The sequence below is a fragment of the Symphalangus syndactylus genome, chromosome 13 (genome assembly GCF_028878055.3).
Source record: "Symphalangus syndactylus isolate Jambi chromosome 13, NHGRI_mSymSyn1-v2.1_pri, whole genome shotgun sequence".
In the NCBI taxonomy this organism is placed as follows: domain Eukaryota; kingdom Metazoa; phylum Chordata; class Mammalia; order Primates; family Hylobatidae; genus Symphalangus; species Symphalangus syndactylus.
This window is the reverse complement of record NC_072435.2, coordinates 111,587,629-111,605,148: the sequence shown is the minus strand read 5'-3', so window position 1 is coordinate 111,605,148 and position 17,520 is coordinate 111,587,629. Positions and strand designations below refer to the sequence as shown.

The 17,520-nt window shown below is 45.4% G+C and overlaps 1 long non-coding RNA gene across 2 annotated transcripts in view; it reads left to right on the top strand.

The window, feature by feature from the left end:
* Positions 1 to 325: 325 nt before the first annotated feature.
* LOC134732055 (uncharacterized) overlaps positions 326 to 17,520 on the top strand; it is a 113,475-nt gene continuing 96,280 nt past the window's right edge. For both annotated transcript variants that reach the window (XR_010114965.1, XR_010114966.1), the window contains exon 1: positions 326 to 422. This is a non-coding gene — a long non-coding RNA (uncharacterized lncRNA). The remainder of the gene's footprint in view (positions 423 to 17,520) is intronic.

The window sequence follows — 17,520 nt, the reverse complement described above, 5'->3', positions numbered from 1 at the left end:
AAAGGTGAAAAGAAAAATTGGTGGCTTCAACTAAAGTACTGTTTCCAGACACGTGGGTCATACAAAATCGCCTGGGTAGCTTGTTAAAAACACATTTATAGGCTCCTCTGGACTTTTCCTCCTTGATCAGAGGTTCTCAATCTTCAGAGGGCATCAGAATCACCTGGAGGGAAGTTAAAATGCAGGAAGGGACCTGTAATTCCCACGTGTTGAGGGAAGGAAGTGATTGGATCATGGGGGTGGTTCCCCCATGGTGTTCTCGTGATAGTGAGTGAGTTCTCACGAGAGCTGATGGTCTTAAAGTCTGGCACTTCCTCCTCGCACTCACTTTCTCCTGCTGCCTTGTGGAGAAGATGTCTGCTTCTCGTTCGCCTTCCACCGTCATTGTAATTTTCCTGAGGCCTCCCCAGCCAGGTGGAACTGTGAGTCTATTAAACCTCTTTCCTTTATAAATTACCCAGTCTTGGGTATTTCTTTATAGCAGTGCGAAAACAGATTAATATATAAGCCTGCTCAGGATGAATCCTACAGCTTACTGTGCCTCCTAAAAATTGCAAATCACCTCCATTTCCTCATTTTATCGCAGCAGGTTGAAATAATTTGTTTAAACATCAACCTGCCCTTTGCTGTTCACGGGTGGCCTTCATCTTTGTAAGCGTATTCCAACCCCAGACTGCAATAGTGGAACAGGGTCTGTGCTTAGTAAACCTTTGGTTTCATCAATCAGTGACTTGGGAGCTGGTTCCGGGCAAGTTCCAGCTGATGCAGATGATGTAGAGGATGGTGGTGGGTCATGTGAGCTCCATCAGCTTGGCATGGGTGGATGTGCTTTGAGAATCCTCTTGCAAAAGTTCTGTCCTAGAACTGGGGTGAACCCCTATTACCAAGACAAGTCCTCTGAGCTTAACTTGCCATGAAGATCCTGATATCTCTGTAGCGGTCTAGCTTGGTTTCCTGACTCAATCCCTCTGTGACTTAATTTTTTCCCTGTACAAAACTGGAGCTCAGTGGGGATAGGGATTCATTCCTCTAGCATGCTTTCAAAAGCTCAAATATCTCCTCTGCTACCCTCCACTTATCTCAGATTTCCACCATTATGGATTCATTCCTTTGTGTTTGTCTTCGGGGGCTGGGATGTGGAGGATTGAAAGAGCTCCTGAGAAAGGAAGACTTCTCCAGTCTTCCTGGTCTGGTTAGATATTCTCACAAGATTAGGAGCACCTCAAGGAATATGTCTCATTGCCATTGTGCATTTTATACTTAGTACAGCCCTTGGCACATAAAAGCTGCTTAAGAAAAGTTTGTTGAATGAATAAATGATTCTCAGAAACCCACAGCAGATGTGTCTGTAGAGAATCCCTCTAGATCACCACCTCAGTCTATAAAACAGGGCAGATCCCTTTCCTTCCAGGCCTGTTCCAACGTAACAGTGAGAGCATGGAAGGAAGGTCTCACCTAGTCTCTGCAAACTTCATACCATATCCCACTCTGCTCAAGTTTCCTGGTCAATTTCACTTCCTCCAAATAGCGGGCTCCTTCCTATCTCCAGGCCTTTGCACAGGCTGGTTCTGATGCTTGGATTAGTTCCACTCCCATCCCATGGAGAGTTTCTTAGCTTCTTTTAAGTTGGCTGGGATCTCCCCAACTAAAATTATTCTGTGTCTGAAAAAGAAATGATGCAACTTGCATTTTTTTCTTTGCTTAATTTCTCTGCCTGAAAGTGCCGGACACCTGGCGCGATACCTGCAGGGCGCATGGTGAGGGGCTGAGTAATCAATGGGCTGAATGGAAGCAGGTGGTGGGAGCGGAGGATGTGTCCTTCCACGGAAGGCCAGCAGGTGTCGCCACAGACCGGGAAGAGGCGACGCGGCGCGGATTCACCTGGCGGCGGCCCTACCTGGAGGCTGGCGCGCTCCGCCTGCCCAGCCCCGCGCGAAGCCGAGAGCCTCGGCGCTGGCGTCGTCCGGGCAAATTGGGAAAGCAGTGCCTGGAGCCACGGGCAGGGGAGATGAAAGGCGGGCGTGGGCGGTCAGCAGCGCCAGGTGAGGCCAGGACCGCGCTGAGTCACGGCCCCTGGGCCGCGGGGTTGGGGTGGGGAAGGCCTCGCGCTTGGGCGCCTCTCCTCCCTTGTGCTTGGTCGCCACAAAACTCCCGAGATGATTTTCCGCGGGCCTAGAGTCACAGCGCCCTTCACTCATCAAGCCGTGTATGCCCGGCGTTTGCTGTTCCAGCCTCGCGGCCACTTGCTGAGGTCGGTGCTTTGCTTACCTCTGTTTTACAGACGCACCAATAGAGGATCAGAGAGGGGAGGTCACTTGCTCAGGATCACACAGCACCCAGTTAGCAAGTTGTAGAGTGGGGATTTGAACCCGGATCGGCCTCCGGAGGCTTAGCTCTGATCCTGGGTGTCCCCCTGTTTGACCTTAAAGTTCTGATCTCCTATAAATCATGCCCTATTTTTACTGTAATTTCTATTTTTCTTTTCCATCCCTCCCTCCCTCCCTGCTTGCTTTGTTTTCTAAAATGTTGTGGTAAAAGACACATAGCATAGAGATTCCGATTTTCACCATCTCGTTTGTTTGAGACAGGGTCTTGCTCTGTTGCCCAGGCTGGACAGCAGTGGTGGATCTCAGCTCACTGCAGCCTCTGCCTCCTGGGTTCAGCCGATTCTCCTGCCTCAGCTTCCAGAGTAGCTGAGACTACAGGTGCCCACCACCATGCCTGGCTAATTTTTGTATTTTTTGGTAGAGATGAGGTTTTGCCATGTTGGCTAGGTTGGTCTTGAACTCCTGACCTCAAGTGATCTGCCTGCCTCGGCCTCCCAAAGTGCTGGGATTACAGGTGTGAGCCACCGTGCCCGGCCCCATTTTCACCTTCTTAAAGCATACAGTTCAGCACATTCAGTGTTGTGTAACCATCATCACTATCTAGTTTCCCAACATTTTCATTTCCCCCAAAAGGAAACCCTGCACCCCATTCTCCTCTCCTCCCAGTCCCTGGCAACTGCTCGTCTGCTCCCTGTCTCCATGGATTTGCCTATTCTGGATATTTAATTTATCTTTTGGCTCAATACCCTCATCCTGTCTCAGGCTATCCCCGTGGTATCACAAAAGACCAGGAAGTTGGAATCCTCAGACCAGTGGTTCCCAAACTTTGTTTCACTTTTGGAATCAGCTGGAGACCATTAAAAAAAAAAAAAAATGGCTGAGTATGGTGGCAGCACCTGTAGTCCCAGCTACTCTGAGGTGGGAGGATCCCTTGAATCCAGGAGGTCGAGGCTGCAGTGAACCGTGATTGCGCTGCTGCGCTCCAGCCTGGGCCACAGAGTAAGACATTGTCTCAAACAAAACAAAGCAAAGCTGTGCTTGGCTTCCACCCATCGACATTCTGAGTTAATTGGCCTGTGATTGGGCCAGGACATCAAGCCTTTTGGCACATAGTATTTTTGTTTGCTTTGCATTAATATTATTTTTGATGGACAAATCATAATTATACGCATTTACCCTACTGATGCCCTCTTACCGTTTTCCTGCCTTTCTAGATATTTAACCTCTTTGTGCCCATTTTTTTTCCTCCTCCGTAAACTGAGGGTCTTAATGGTTCCTACTGGTAGGTTTATTGTGCTGATCAACTGAGATTATGTCTGCGAAGTGCTTAGCACCGTGCATGGGTTATAGCAAATGATATTCATCGATTGTTTTGCATGGGGTGGGCAGGGGGTAGAAGCGAGTGGATGCCTGAAAGACCATGAGCTCATTGAGGACAAGGACTGGGATTCTTCTCGCTGCATACTTGGCATTCAGTGTAGACCTTGCCATTTAACAGAAGTTTTTTCAATATGGAAAGAGGCTCTTGGTTGAGATCACACGCTCCTGTCTGCCTTTGCTCAGGCTGGGCCCCTTGTCTGGAATGCCTTTGCCTCTCCTTCCTCCCTCTACCCTCCCACTCTTCAAGGCCCAGGGCATTGGGACCCACTATATCAGGCCACCCTGCAGCGACTGAGGATCCCACTCTTTATACAGTTGTGTGTGTGTGTGTCCTGTTTCTATCACCTGACTCCATTGTTTTAGGAACCAGCCCATGTCTCCTGTACATCTCTGTGTCAGGCATGAGGCTAGGCACACAGTCGACATCTGCTAGGTACCACCTGAGGCCTCGATGACTTTCAGCTCCTGGGGAAGTTGGGGATGAGGATCCTCAGTGCCTCATGCCTCTGATATTCCTCCTTCCCCATAAGTGCATCCCAGGGAAGAAGATTGTTGTGGGCACCCCCCGGCCACCCCACTCTGTGTTCGCTTATAAAATCCCATTGTTGGGGAAAGGACTCTCTATTCAACAAATGGCGCTGGGATTGCTGGCTGCCATGTGCAGAAGAACAAAACTGGACCCTACATTTCACCATATAAAAAAACCAACGGAAGGTGGATGAAATATTTAAATGTAAGACCTCAAACTATAAAAATCCTGGAAGAAAACCTAGGAAATACCCTTTTTGACATTGGCCTTGGCAAATAATTTTTATCCATTCACTGGCTGTGGGAACCTATATGACCCAGTTCTGGCCAATGGGAGTCAATGTCAGCTGCTCTGGGAAATTCTGGGAAATGCCCTTTCTCTCCTCTCCCCACTGCATTTAAGAGGCTGACAGTCGTGGCTGGAGCTGAGTCTGAGTTGAAGCCACTAGAATGGCAGTAACATCAATCCTGAGCTCTGGCATTCTTGAGGTGCAGAAAGCCTTGGATGGCTCACTTCGGAATTATTATTCAGGAAAATCCAACCCCATGGCTGAAGGCACTCATGGTGAGGTGTCTGTTTGCAGCTGAACACTTCCTAACCATTATGACCATTCCCAACCTGCTCTTTCCCTATTTAAAGACAGAAGGAAGGGCAGACGCTCAGGGCGAATTTGCTAATGTTCTTCTCATTGATCTTGGAGTAAAAACTCCAAGGAACTGGAAGTACTTAGTGATGTTACCCTGTAGGGTTTATTTTTATTTTCTTTTATTTTTTGAGATGGAGTCTCGCTCTGTCACCCAGGCTGCATGGAATGCAGTGGCACGATCTCGACTCACTGCAACCTCCACCTCCCAGGTTCAAGTGATTCTCCTGCTTCAGCCTCCCAAGTAGCTGGGATTACAGGTGCCTGCCGCCATGCCCAGCTAATTATTGTATTTTTAGTAGAGATGGGGTTTCACCATGTTGGCCAGGCTAGTCTCGAACTCCTGACCTCAAGTGATCCTCCCACCTTGGCCTCCCAAAGTGCTGCGGTTACAGGAGTGCGCCACCGTACCCGGCCACCCTCTAGGGCTTGTGTCCACAAGTAATAATAATATTGATAAAGGTTAATATCTTCAACACTTCCTCTGTGCCAGCACTTTATGTGGATTATTCGATGCTCACTCCTTCCTATAACCATCCCATGGAAGCTGTTTTTATCCTCATTTTTACAGATGAGGAAGCTGAGACTCAGGGAATGTTGGTAATTTGGTGGTTGCGAGATTTTTTGTTTCCTGTTGCAGACAGAGCCTCATTTCCATTGTGAATCGGTCTCCCTCGCATCTCAAACACTCTGGCTCATCTCTTCATCACCCTCATTCCCTGGGGTGCTTTCCTTGCATATGGTTGGTGCTTCACAGATGTCTTTGAGAACTGTCACACCTACTGACAGGTCACCCCCTGTGATTCACTGTCTGCTGTCTTCTGTCACCTGCCATTCACCAATAAGTATATACTGAACTCAAAGGTCTCTTTTAAATGTTCTGTGTGTGTGTGTGTGTGTGTGTGTGTGTGTGTGTTGTGGGGTGCAGGTGGAGAAAATGGGCCTTATCCTTAGTAAAAATACCAGCTACCATTTGTCAAGGGCTTGCTGAGGCCAGGCACTGGGCTTTACATCCTTTTGTTTGCTGTTGTTTAATGCCTGCAATAGCTCTGGGAAGTCTTTCAAGAAATCAAGACTCTGTGAGGACATATGATTTGTTCAGAGTCACCCAGAGTGGATTTGGACCCAGGCAATATGCAGCTGGAGCCTGTGTCTTAACCTGGAGCAGAGGACGTAGCCTTGCACGCAGTCAGCATGTCCCTAACCAGAAGGGAAGCTCCTTCCTCTTTAAGGGAAACTTCGCTGGGGTGGAGATACCTGAGTTGAGTCTTGAAGGATGAGCAGGACTCCCACACGTGGGGAAGGGAAGAGAAGTTTTCACAAGAGAAAGGAAGGAAGGAAGGGCCTGGGCAAATGCATGGAGGTGAGAAAGTGTGTAGCTTTTTGGGGACTGGGGATTATAACTAGAAACCAGAACAGCTGGTCCCAATGTACTGCTTACTTATAGGAGTTACTGATTAGAAAGTTGGCACCATGGACTGAATTGCGCCCACCCCTGGTTCATAGGTTGAGTATGTTGGACCTTACCCTTAATGTGGCTGGCTTTAGAGATGGCGCTTTTGGGAGGTGATTAGGGTTAGATGAACTCATGAGAGTAGGGGATTTTAAGAACAGGAAGAGATCTCTCTCTGCATACACACTGAAAATAGGCCACAAGAAGACGGCCATCTGCAAGCCAGGAAGAGAGCCCTCACCATAGACTGACCCTGCAGACACCTTGATCTTGGACTTCCAGCCTCCAGAACTGTGAGAAAATAAATGTCTATAGTTTAAGCCACTTGGTGTGTGGTACTTTGCTAATGGCTGCCTGAGTAGACTTAGGTGGCTTCTGCCTTGTGATGTCATAGGCTTCTGAAGGCACTGCCTAGATGGATGCCAATTCTTCTGGCTCCTTTTAAAGGCAAAACCCATCCCACAGCAGCACAGCTGCTTAGATGAAGCTGATGGCCTCTTTGGAGAGTGGAGGTGGGCAGGACAGCTGTTAATTCTGGGGGATTGATTTCTCTCAGTGAGAATTTATTGAGCACTTACTATGTGTTAGGCACAGAGCTTGCCTTTGCAGAACTCATAATCTGGTAGCAGGGGGGCCATGAAAATGATTCCTCATGTCAGTATCATCATATGTGATGCCACTTAGCAAGCACCTGCTCTGGACAATGGTGCTGTGTGCTTTACAAACCTCTATCTCATTGAATCCTTCTGGCAGCCTTAACAGGTAGAGGGTTCAGAGGACTCATGTGACTTGCTCAAGATTCTGCCACTAGTAAGTGACAGAGATGCTGGGACCTCATTCTGGGACTTTTGGGCTATAATGTTCACATTTTTTTAGATTCTCTTGTTCTGTCTTAATATCATATAGGCAGGGAAGTGGGATTCCAAAGAGAAAATTTGCCTACATTCTGGGCAGTAAAAAGAAATGTCTGTGAGAAGGAAATTGATGAATAGATGATTATTACTTTAATTGCAGTAACAGCTAACATGGATTCAGTGCCAGCGAGGCCCAAGCTAACCATGTCACACATCCTATTTAGTCCTCACATGCCCTTTGACACAGTCACTAGATTCAGCCCCAGTTTACAGATAAAGAAACTGAGGCCCACAGGGTTAAATATCTTGCCAAGGTCACAGGTTTACTGTGGAAGAACCAGGATGTGAACCCAAGGCTTTCTGGCTTCAGTCTGAAGTACTTTTGCCTTCTCATGTAATGGTGTGTTGGTAAGCTAGTTGTCTGGGGAGATAAACCCAAAACAAACAACTCTGAATTTTGTGTGTGCTGATTTCCATGCTGTAATACCCTCACCATGACTGACTTCAGGGTACCAACAGTTCAATAACCAATTCCCAAAACTCCTATTTAACCATCAGTCCCAGCACATTCCAAGGTCACCTTTCAGTCCAGCCAAGCTGGTTATTACGATTGCAAGAGGACCCTACTCATCTGCAAGATGTCTACAGCCCTGGTGGCTTATGGGGTATCTGGGCATTTCTATTTATTTATTTTTATTTTTATTATTTTTTTGAGGTAGAGTCTTGCTCTGTCACCCAGGCTGGAGTGCTGTGGCGCGATCTCGGCTCACCACAAGCTCTGCCTCCCGGGTTCATGCCATTCTCCTGCCTCAGCCTCCCGAGTAGCTGGGACTATGGGCGCCTGCTGCCACCACGCCCGGCTAACTTTTTGTGTTTTTAGTAGGGGCAGGGTTTCATCATGTTAGCCAGGATGGTCTCGATCTCCTGACCTCGTGATCCGCCCACCTCAGCCTCCCAAAGTGCTGGGATTACAGGTGTGAGCCACCGCGCTCGGCCTGCTCATTTTTTTCTTTTGTGAGACAGAGCCTTGCTCTGTCACCCAGGCTAGAGTGCAGTGGTGCAATCTTGGCTCACTGCAACTTTTGCCTACTGGGTCTAAGTGATTCTCCTGCTTCAGCCTCCAGAGTAGCTGGGACTACAGGCATGCACCACCACGCCTGACTAATTTTTTTGTGTTTTTAGTAGAGATGAGGTTTCTCCATCTTGACCAGGCTGGTCTCGAACTCCTGACCTGAGGTGATCTGCCCAGCTTGGTCTCCCAAAGTTCTGGGATTACAGGCATGAGCCACCGTGCCTGGCCCTAGGCATTTCTTTTAGGAGTGCCATCTCATATGTTGTCCCTCTGAGACTTGATGGACCTTATCTGTGAGATGGATCTGGCCATCCCTTGCCCTTCCTCACCTGTAGCCCCTTGCTTTGCAGCTCAGGTCAGGCTGAGCACCACAGTATCCAGCAGGTGAAGGTGTTCCCTTGTGTGGGACACTGGAAAAAGGCTGGCTGGTTGGAGCTGTCTCTCTGCTCTTCACATCCCCTCTACCGTCAAAAGCTTTCACAGTGATTAGTTCTTCCCATGAAGGCATCTTGTTACAGTTGTACCAGGAAGGCCGCTCTAAATCTCCAACCTGAGATAAGAAGGCCGCCTCTTCTTTAATCTCCCAGCTTAGAGGCTACATGTTAATATGTAAGAAAGTGTTTCCAGGCTTGGGGTGGGATAAGAGGAGAGGTCGTCAGAGCCTGGCTAAATTGGATTTTGAATGCATACATTTATTGAAAGACCCTTCCCAGCTGCACGTGGTGGCTCACACCTGTAATCCCAGCACTTTAGGAGGTCGAGGCAGGCAGATCACTTGAGGCCAGCAGTTTAAGAGCAGCCTGGCCAACATGGCAAGACCCTGTCTCCCCTAAAAATACAAAAAAAAAAAAAAAAAAGGCACTAGATGTGGCCCACATCCGTAATCCCAGTAATCCCAGCTACTCAGGAAGCTGAGGCAGGAGAATTGCTTGAGCCTGAGACATGGAGGTTGTAGTGAGCGGAGATGGCGCCACTGTACTCCTGCTTGGGTGACTGAGCAAGACTGTCTCAAACAAAACAAAACAACAAAACACCATTCCTGCTCATTGAAGCTGTGGGGCCTGATGTCCCTCAGTCATTTCTTTAGAGTGATTTTCACTTGTGCTTGGACCAGGGGGCCCTGACAAAGGGTCTGTGTTTCTGGAGAAACCCAGCTAGGCATGGGGCTGTCTGCAGCACCAAGTCCAAAGACTGGCCAGTGCACATCCCCCTCCCAACCCCAAACACAAGGACCGTTTCAGGCCTGAGTCTTGGCCGTCTCCCCTTCCGTCGGCTGCCATACTCCTGGCAGGACCCAGTGGGAGTAAACATGGGAGACAAGAACCAACACTAAGTGAGCACCCACCAAGTATATGCCAGGTTCCAAGTGAGGAAGGCTGGTCGTCCGGCTGAGCTGGGCTTGACCCTTGTCTTTGCTCCTTAAGTGCTGTGTGTTCCTGGGTAAGTCATTTAACTACTCTGAGCTTCTGTTTTCTCCTTTGTCAAGTGGATGATGCAGTAGCTGCTTCACATGGCTGTTTTGGGACCGTAATAGACCTTTAAAGGGGCAGGTGGTAGGTTAGAGATTGGTCTGGCTTTGTTTTGTTTTGTTTTCAATAGATTAATCCAAGAAATATGTCTTCATTGTAACACTTGCTGGCTGGAACCTGTAGCCACTGTTTTGTCCTGGCCCCGCAGGGAGAGGGCAGGGAGGTAACCAGAGATTTACAGGCTTGATTCCTGAATTCTTACAGCTTTTCCCAGAATAGTTAAGACTCAGTGAAAGATCAATGAGAGTGTTAATTCCAGTGGTTCCCACATTCGTCAGGGAAAGTGGATTTTCAGACAATGATATGATGAAAATCTTCGGCCAGAATAACTTGGTTGAGACTTCCCTCAAGCCATACTGCCTTAGAGTCCCCCACAAACAACACTTCTCTCTTGACAGTCACATGCGACGTAATACAGCAAAATAAAAGTCACTTTTCTTGCATTTGTGAAAAAAAGGAAACTAACTGTACACTTTGTTTCCGATCCAGTGTAAAGCTGCCACCTCTCCTCTATGGAGAAGAATATCTTTTATTCTGATATGGTGTCCTTCTTTCTTTCCCTCTGGGGATTGGCCAGTACCTTCTCTCTCTTATGAAATGATAGTGAATGATGGTTTTATGTTTTTGAAATGTATTTTTGAATAGGCAAGACACACAGATGACTTAAAGGATTCAAAGAGGGTAACAGTTAAAAGTGAGTCTCTCTCCCTCTCTGGCTCCCCAGTCATCAGTAGCACCCCCTGAAGGAGGAGAATCGCCGTTGCCATTTCCTTGCAAATCATTCCTGACCTTGTCTAGCCCATGCATGTACACTCTCATGAGAAGGGGGCTGGCTGTATCACCCCAACAGGGCAGAACTTGGCTCTTGGTGCAAGGGGGATATCTTACATGCTATTTACATTTTATTTTACTTTTATTTACTTATTTATTTATTTTGAGATGGAGTGTCGTTCTGTTGTCCAGGCTGGAGTGCAGTGGCGTGATCTCTGTTCACTGCAGCCTCCACTTTCTGGGTTCAAGTGATTCTCCTGCTTCAGCCTCCTGAGTAGCTAGGGTTACAGGCACCCGCAACTATGCCTGGGTAATTTTTGTAATTTTAGTAGAGATGGGGGTTTCACCATGTTGGCCAGGTTGGTCTCGAACTCCTGACCTCAGGTGATCCACCTGCCTTAGCTTCCCAAAGTGCTGAGAATACAGGTGTGAGCCACTGTGTCCGGCCGCTATTCACATTTTATAATTGTTATATGCATAGTGCTGCTGCCTGTTATATTTTGGCTTTGCTTCAGTCTCACCTCGTCATTGGCCAGGTCCACCAGTTATACCATTGTTCCTATGGACAAGCAGGATCTACTTTATTTTTATTTTTTGATGGATGCTATCATTTTTTAGGAGACCTTGGGTGTTTTTCTTTTGTTTCCATAGGTTTTGGGGGAACAGGTGGTATTTGGTTACATGAGTAGGTTCTTTGTGGTGATTTGTGAGATTTTCGTGCACCCATCACCAGAGCAGTATACACTGAACCCAATTTGTAGTCTTTTATCCCTCACCCCCTTCCCACCCTTTCCTCCTGAGTCCCCAGAATCAATTGTATCATTCTTTTTTTAGAGATGGAGTCTCACTCTTTACCCAGTTTGGAGTGCAGTGGTGCCATCTCTGCTCAGTGCAACCTTTGTCTCCTGGGTTCAAGTGATTCTTGTGTCTCAGCCTGCTGAGTATCTGGGATTACAGGTGCATGCCACCATGCCTGGCTAATTTTTGTAGTTTTAGTAGAGATGGGTTTTCACCATATTAGCCAGGCTGGTCTCAAACTACTGACCTCAAGTGATCCACCTGCTCCTCCCTCCTGAAGTGCTGGGATTATGGTGTGAGCCACTGTGCCTGGCCCCATTGTATCATTCTTTTTTTTTTTTTTTTTTCTAGATGGAATCTTGCTCTGTCACCCAGGCTGGAGTGCAATGGTGCCATCTCGGCTCACTGCAACCTCCACCTCCTGGGTTCAAGCAAGCCTTCTTCTTCAGCCTCCCGAAGTAGCTGGGATTACAGGCGCCCACCACCACACCCAGCTAATTTTTGTATTTTTAGTAGAGACAGGGTTTCACCATGTTGGCCAGGCTAGTCTCGAACTCCTGACTTCAGATGATCCACCTGCCGCAGCCTCCCAAAGTGCTGGGATTACAGGTGTGAGCCACTGTGCTCGGCCCATTGTATCATTCTTATGCCTTTGCATCCTCATAGCTTAGCTCCCACTTGTAAGTGAGCACATACAATGTTTAGTTTTTCATTCCTGAGTTACTTCACTTAGAATAATTCTCCAATTCCATCCAGGTTGCTGTGAATGCCATTAATTCATTTCTTTTTATGGCTGAGTAATATTCCATCATATATACACACACACACATGCATACACACACACACACACATATACACACACACATACACACACACACACACACAGATATATATATATATATATATATATACACACACACACACACCACAGTTTCATTATCCACTCGTGGACTGGGCAGTTGGGCTGGTTCCGCATTTTTGCAATAAGCAGCATCTACTTTATAATAAGATGATTGCTTCTGTCTTCGATGCCATCTCTATGGTCCTTACAATGAGTTGTTTTCTACAGTGAGTGGGTGTTTGTCCCAGCCACCACATTCTCTCTCTGGTATCCTTAGGGCATTTTTTTGTGAGGAGACTTCTCTGTAAGATCACACAGGGCCTCAGAATCCCACTCGGCATAGTGGTCCGGGATATGGGCAAGGGAGGTGAAACCCATTTGACAGCACTGCTATAATACTTTAGTACAATAGTTTCCAGACTTTGGTATCCTATACACCAGAGTAATTTTTAAAAAATTAGAGGATCTAACATACGGTTGTCAACTTTGTTTAGACAGAAACTAAAAAATAAAAAACCTTGCCATGTAAAATCATCTGTTCATTTTTTTAAAAACACATTTGTTAACACCAAAAGACTTGGAAAGACATTTTCAGAATATAGGGTCATGAACATGTTTAGCTTTACTTAAAAACAAACTTTTTTTTGGCTGGGTATGGTGGTTCATGTCTGCAATCCCAGCACCTTGGGATGCCAAGGTGGGTGGATTGCTTGAGCCCAGGAGTTCGAGACCAGCCTGGGCAACATGATGAAACCACTTCTCTATAAAAAATACAAAAATTAGCTGGGCATGGTGGCACGTACCTGTAATCCAGCTATTCAGGAGGCTGAGGTGGGAGGATCGCTTGAGCCCAGGAGGTGGAGGCTGTGGTGAATGTTGCATTTCACCCAGTGCACTCCAGCCTGGGCCACAGATCAAGACCCTGTTTCAAAACAAAAAAAAAACAAAAATCAAATTTCTTCCCCTCATTGTTCCCGTTTTACTCTGGACACATAAAAATCTTCATTGTGAAATGACAACAGCTGGTGGACCACAGTGGCCAAAGCAGTGATAGATGGTGATATGTAGCGTGTCCATCTTCCTCTCTCTACAAATCACTTTCCATCTTCGAGGTTTGTAAAGACTTGTTTGTATGGCTTCGTAAGTAATTCTATGAAAAGTCAACATCATTACCTTGGTGAATTGAAAACTTACATATCTCAGATCCTACTGGAAGCTCACTAAAAATGACAGTAAATAAATCTTCAAGAGCACAAACCTGTAAGTTCAAAGAAAATAGAAGACATTAGATTTCACAGACTGTGACTCTCCTCTTGGGTGGCCTTTCTGTATCCCTTTCTTTGTCTTTTGGTTTATAGTTATTTTTAAGTGACATATAATAACTGTTTATATTCATGGGGTACATAGTGATGTTTCAATACATACAATATATAGTGAACAGATCAGGTAATTCGCATATCCATCTCAAACATGTATTATTTCTTTGTGTTGGGAACATTCAATATATTCCTTCTAGCTATCTGAAACGATTTCAGATGTTATTGCTAACGATAGTCATCCTGCAGTGCTGTACTCTCTAGCTCTCCTATTTCCTTGCTGCAATGTTGTGAGATGCCCTAAAGAGACACCCTGGTTGGGGGAAACTGAGGGTGGCCTCTAGCTACTGAGCAACTGAGGTTCTGAATCAGGTAGCTCATGAGGAACTGAATCCTGCCAACAGCCATGTGTGCGAGGTTGGGAGTGGTTTCTTCCCCCGTTGATCTTTGAAATGAGACTGCATCCCAGCGGATGTGTTAGATTACAGCCTGTGAGAGACCAGGAGTCAGAGGACTTGGATAAGCTGTGTCCAATCTCCTGACCTATAGAAACCATGAGTCAGAGTCAAGCAACTGTAAAACAGAAGGTGTTTAAGCCATCAGGTTTTGCGGAAATTTATTGTGTAGCAGCAGATAATTGATGCAGGAGGGATGGGTAAAAAAGCCAACCATGAGCAAACAGATTTGTACTCTTAGCTTTTCAGAGAAGCTCAAAATTTGGAGACACCAGATACTGCTGAGTTTGGGAAGGAGAGATGGGCTGAAAATAGATGAAAAGATACATAAGGGGAGCTGGGCTCTCAGATCCCCTCTCCAACACTGCAAATGCAGGGGACTGCTTTCCCTTCACTTTAGCTAAAATGTGGAGGTTTGTACCTTGAGGATGGGGATGGAACTGACAACAGGAAGATCCAGTGAAAATCTGCATGGTGAACAGAAAGGCCCCTGTTCACTTCCCTCACTTGGCCTCCAACCAGTAGCCAGAGGTCCTCTCTGGGAAGACTGAGCGTCCCAGCTAAAACACCCACAGAAAATGCTTTTTGGGTGTCTCTCGAGGAAGGAGCTAGCTTGTCACCTTATTGCCCTCCCACAAAGCCCACAGGTTGAAAGCTCCACCTAAACAGACTGAACCTTCAATCAGTTTTTAGTGCCTCATATAACAAATGACATGCAGAGGTCAAATCTAACAAATAAGAAGAAAAGTGGAACTCAGAGGATACATAGACAATTCAGAAGGTAGAAAAACGTTTCTATAAACATCATAATTAATATCTTTAAAATCATGAAACAAGAACTGGATGCCATAAAAAGAGCACTCAGAATAACTAAGTGCTCTCAAAAATACATACATGTATCAATACATCAAGAAAAAAACAATAGAGGAATTGGAAGAGAAAGTTGAGAAAAAGTCCTAGAAGTAGAAGTTAAATATGAAGGGATACAAAGTAAAAGTGAAACAATATTAATTAATCTAGGCAGTTCAACATCTGATTAAGTTAAGAAGTTATATGAAAAAGGTACTTGACATGCATGTTTATAGCAGCAAAATTTGCAATTGCAAAAATGTGGTACCAACCCAAATGCCCATCAATCAACGTGTGGATAAAGAAACTGTGGCATATATATAAATGGAATACTACTCAGCCATAAAAACAGAATGAATTAATGGCATTTGCAGCAACTTGGATGGAATTGGAGACTATTATTCTAAGTGAAATAACTCAGGAATAGAAAACCAAACATATGTTCTCATAAGTGGGTGCTAAGCTATGAGGATGCAAAGGCATAAGAATGGCACAATGAACTTTGAGGAAAGGGTGGGAGGGGGTGAGGGATAAAAGACACTACAAATAGGGTTCAGTGTATAGTGGGGGTACAGAATCACCCAAATCACACAAATCACTAAAGAACTTATGTAACGAAATACCACCTGTTTCCCAAAAACCTATGGAAATTAAAAAAAATTCCAGCAAGAAAAAGGAAAAAAAGAGTTGGACGTTATAAAGAAATAATACAGGAAAATAAAAAAAAAACATTAACGTTGACTTTAAAGGGTTTATCTAGTACCTAGCATGATGAATGACAAAAGACCCACATCTAGGCATGTCATCAAGAAATTTTAGAAATCTGTGTTTTAACAAGTTCTCCCAGCAATCTGTTTTAACAGGTCTTCCAGATGATTCTGCCACATGCTTCAGCTTGAGAACCATTGGTCAAAGCCAAGTCAGACCTGCCAGAAAGCAACCTTAATAGATACACTTTTCACCTGCACTTTTCTAAACTCTAGGGCTTTCTCTTTCCATTGTGGGTTCCTTTCATGCTCTCCACCACCCTCATAACACTTATCACAATGTTGATAATGGTTTTCTTCCCTCTACCCCTCACTCAACTTTAGGTCCCTTGTTGACTCACTATGGCATCTGCAATCTAATCAATGACTTTAGTATCTAGCAGGAGTGACCTATAGAATATGACTGTGACTCTGACATAGTGTAATAATATTTCGTCAAATGTGGTCAGATACTCAGGATCATATTAGCATATCTAATTTTTATTTCAATCAAATTATTTTAATGAGTATTCAAAAATATAGTCAGCACATCAAATTAAGATTTTAAGGATATTCTTTTTTTTCTTAGTAATTTTTAAGTTTTAAATGAAAGCAAATTACTATGTAAATATACAGTGATTTGCAAGTATGTCAAAAATCCTGATGGTTGTTTGTGGTCTACTGATGTTTAAGAAACATTGCTATGAAGGATATTGGTCCTGTCCAGCCTTCCCGATGTCTTTAATGATTGGACAGTGCTGGCTGCCGTTATGTCTTCAGTAGATGTCCATGAAATCTTCAAATACTGCATGCTTTATTTTCAGGACCAATCCTATTACTGACACACCTAGAAGTACAAGACCCTAATGCCTCCATCATAGGATTCTCCTTCCCACCCACCTCCCCACATCCCGAATATGACTCCCTCTCCTACATCTTTCTGCACATGGGCCCCTCTGCTGTGCCCTTTGGAGCATATGACCCATGATCTGCACACTTCTCTACATCCTAAATATCTTCTCTGGAACATCCCCTCAAATTCTTGCTCCAAATGAAAACTGGCTGCTCCCTGAGGATACCTTTCCCCTATAGTCTCTGTATCAAGGCTGTGGTTTCCTCCCAACTCTCCAGGACTCAGTACCTGGAGATAAGGTGGGTGTCCTTCATCTTTCTCATGGATACTTGGAAATCCTCTTTACTCCATCCTCCTCCAAAATCCCCAGCTAAGGGGATGGCTTGAGCCCAGGAGTTTGAGCCTGGAATGAACTATGTTCGTACCACTGCACTCCAGACGGCGATAGAGCGAGACCCCATCTCTAAAAGGAAAAAAAAATCCTAGCTAATTTAAAGAGCTTTTGAATAGACTCCTGCCTGGGTTAGCGTCTAGTTCTCTGGCTCCCTTTCCACCATCACTTTTACTATCATGCTCGGTGGCTTCAGCAATGACATGGACGAACCACCCAACACCCTAATGTCTCCGATCCTAGAACTTCTTGGCTCTAATGATGGCTGTATTGCTGCAACTTAACCACCCAAATATATTGCCAAAACTCAGAACTTGACTTCAATGCCACCTCCTCAGAGAAGCCTTTTTTGAACTCTACTCCCTGCAAGCTAGTTACTTTTCACAATATCACCATGTTCATCTTATTCCTAACACTAATTAACACCCAAAAGTATCTCATTTAACTATTAACTTGCATGTCTGTTGTCTGTTGTCTCAGATCCAGTTCCCTGAAAACAGCCTGAAATGGGAATGTAATTCAAGTGATTTATTAAGGTGGTTCTTTTGGGGTCGGGCGGAGCAGTAAGGGAGACAGGATAAGACAGGCAAAAAAGTCAAGCAAGAACAAGAATACAGTCTCAAGCATAAGCAAATAGACCAATGGAACAGAATCCAGAATCCAGAAATAGATTCATACGCACATAACTTTCAACAAATGCCCCAACACCATTG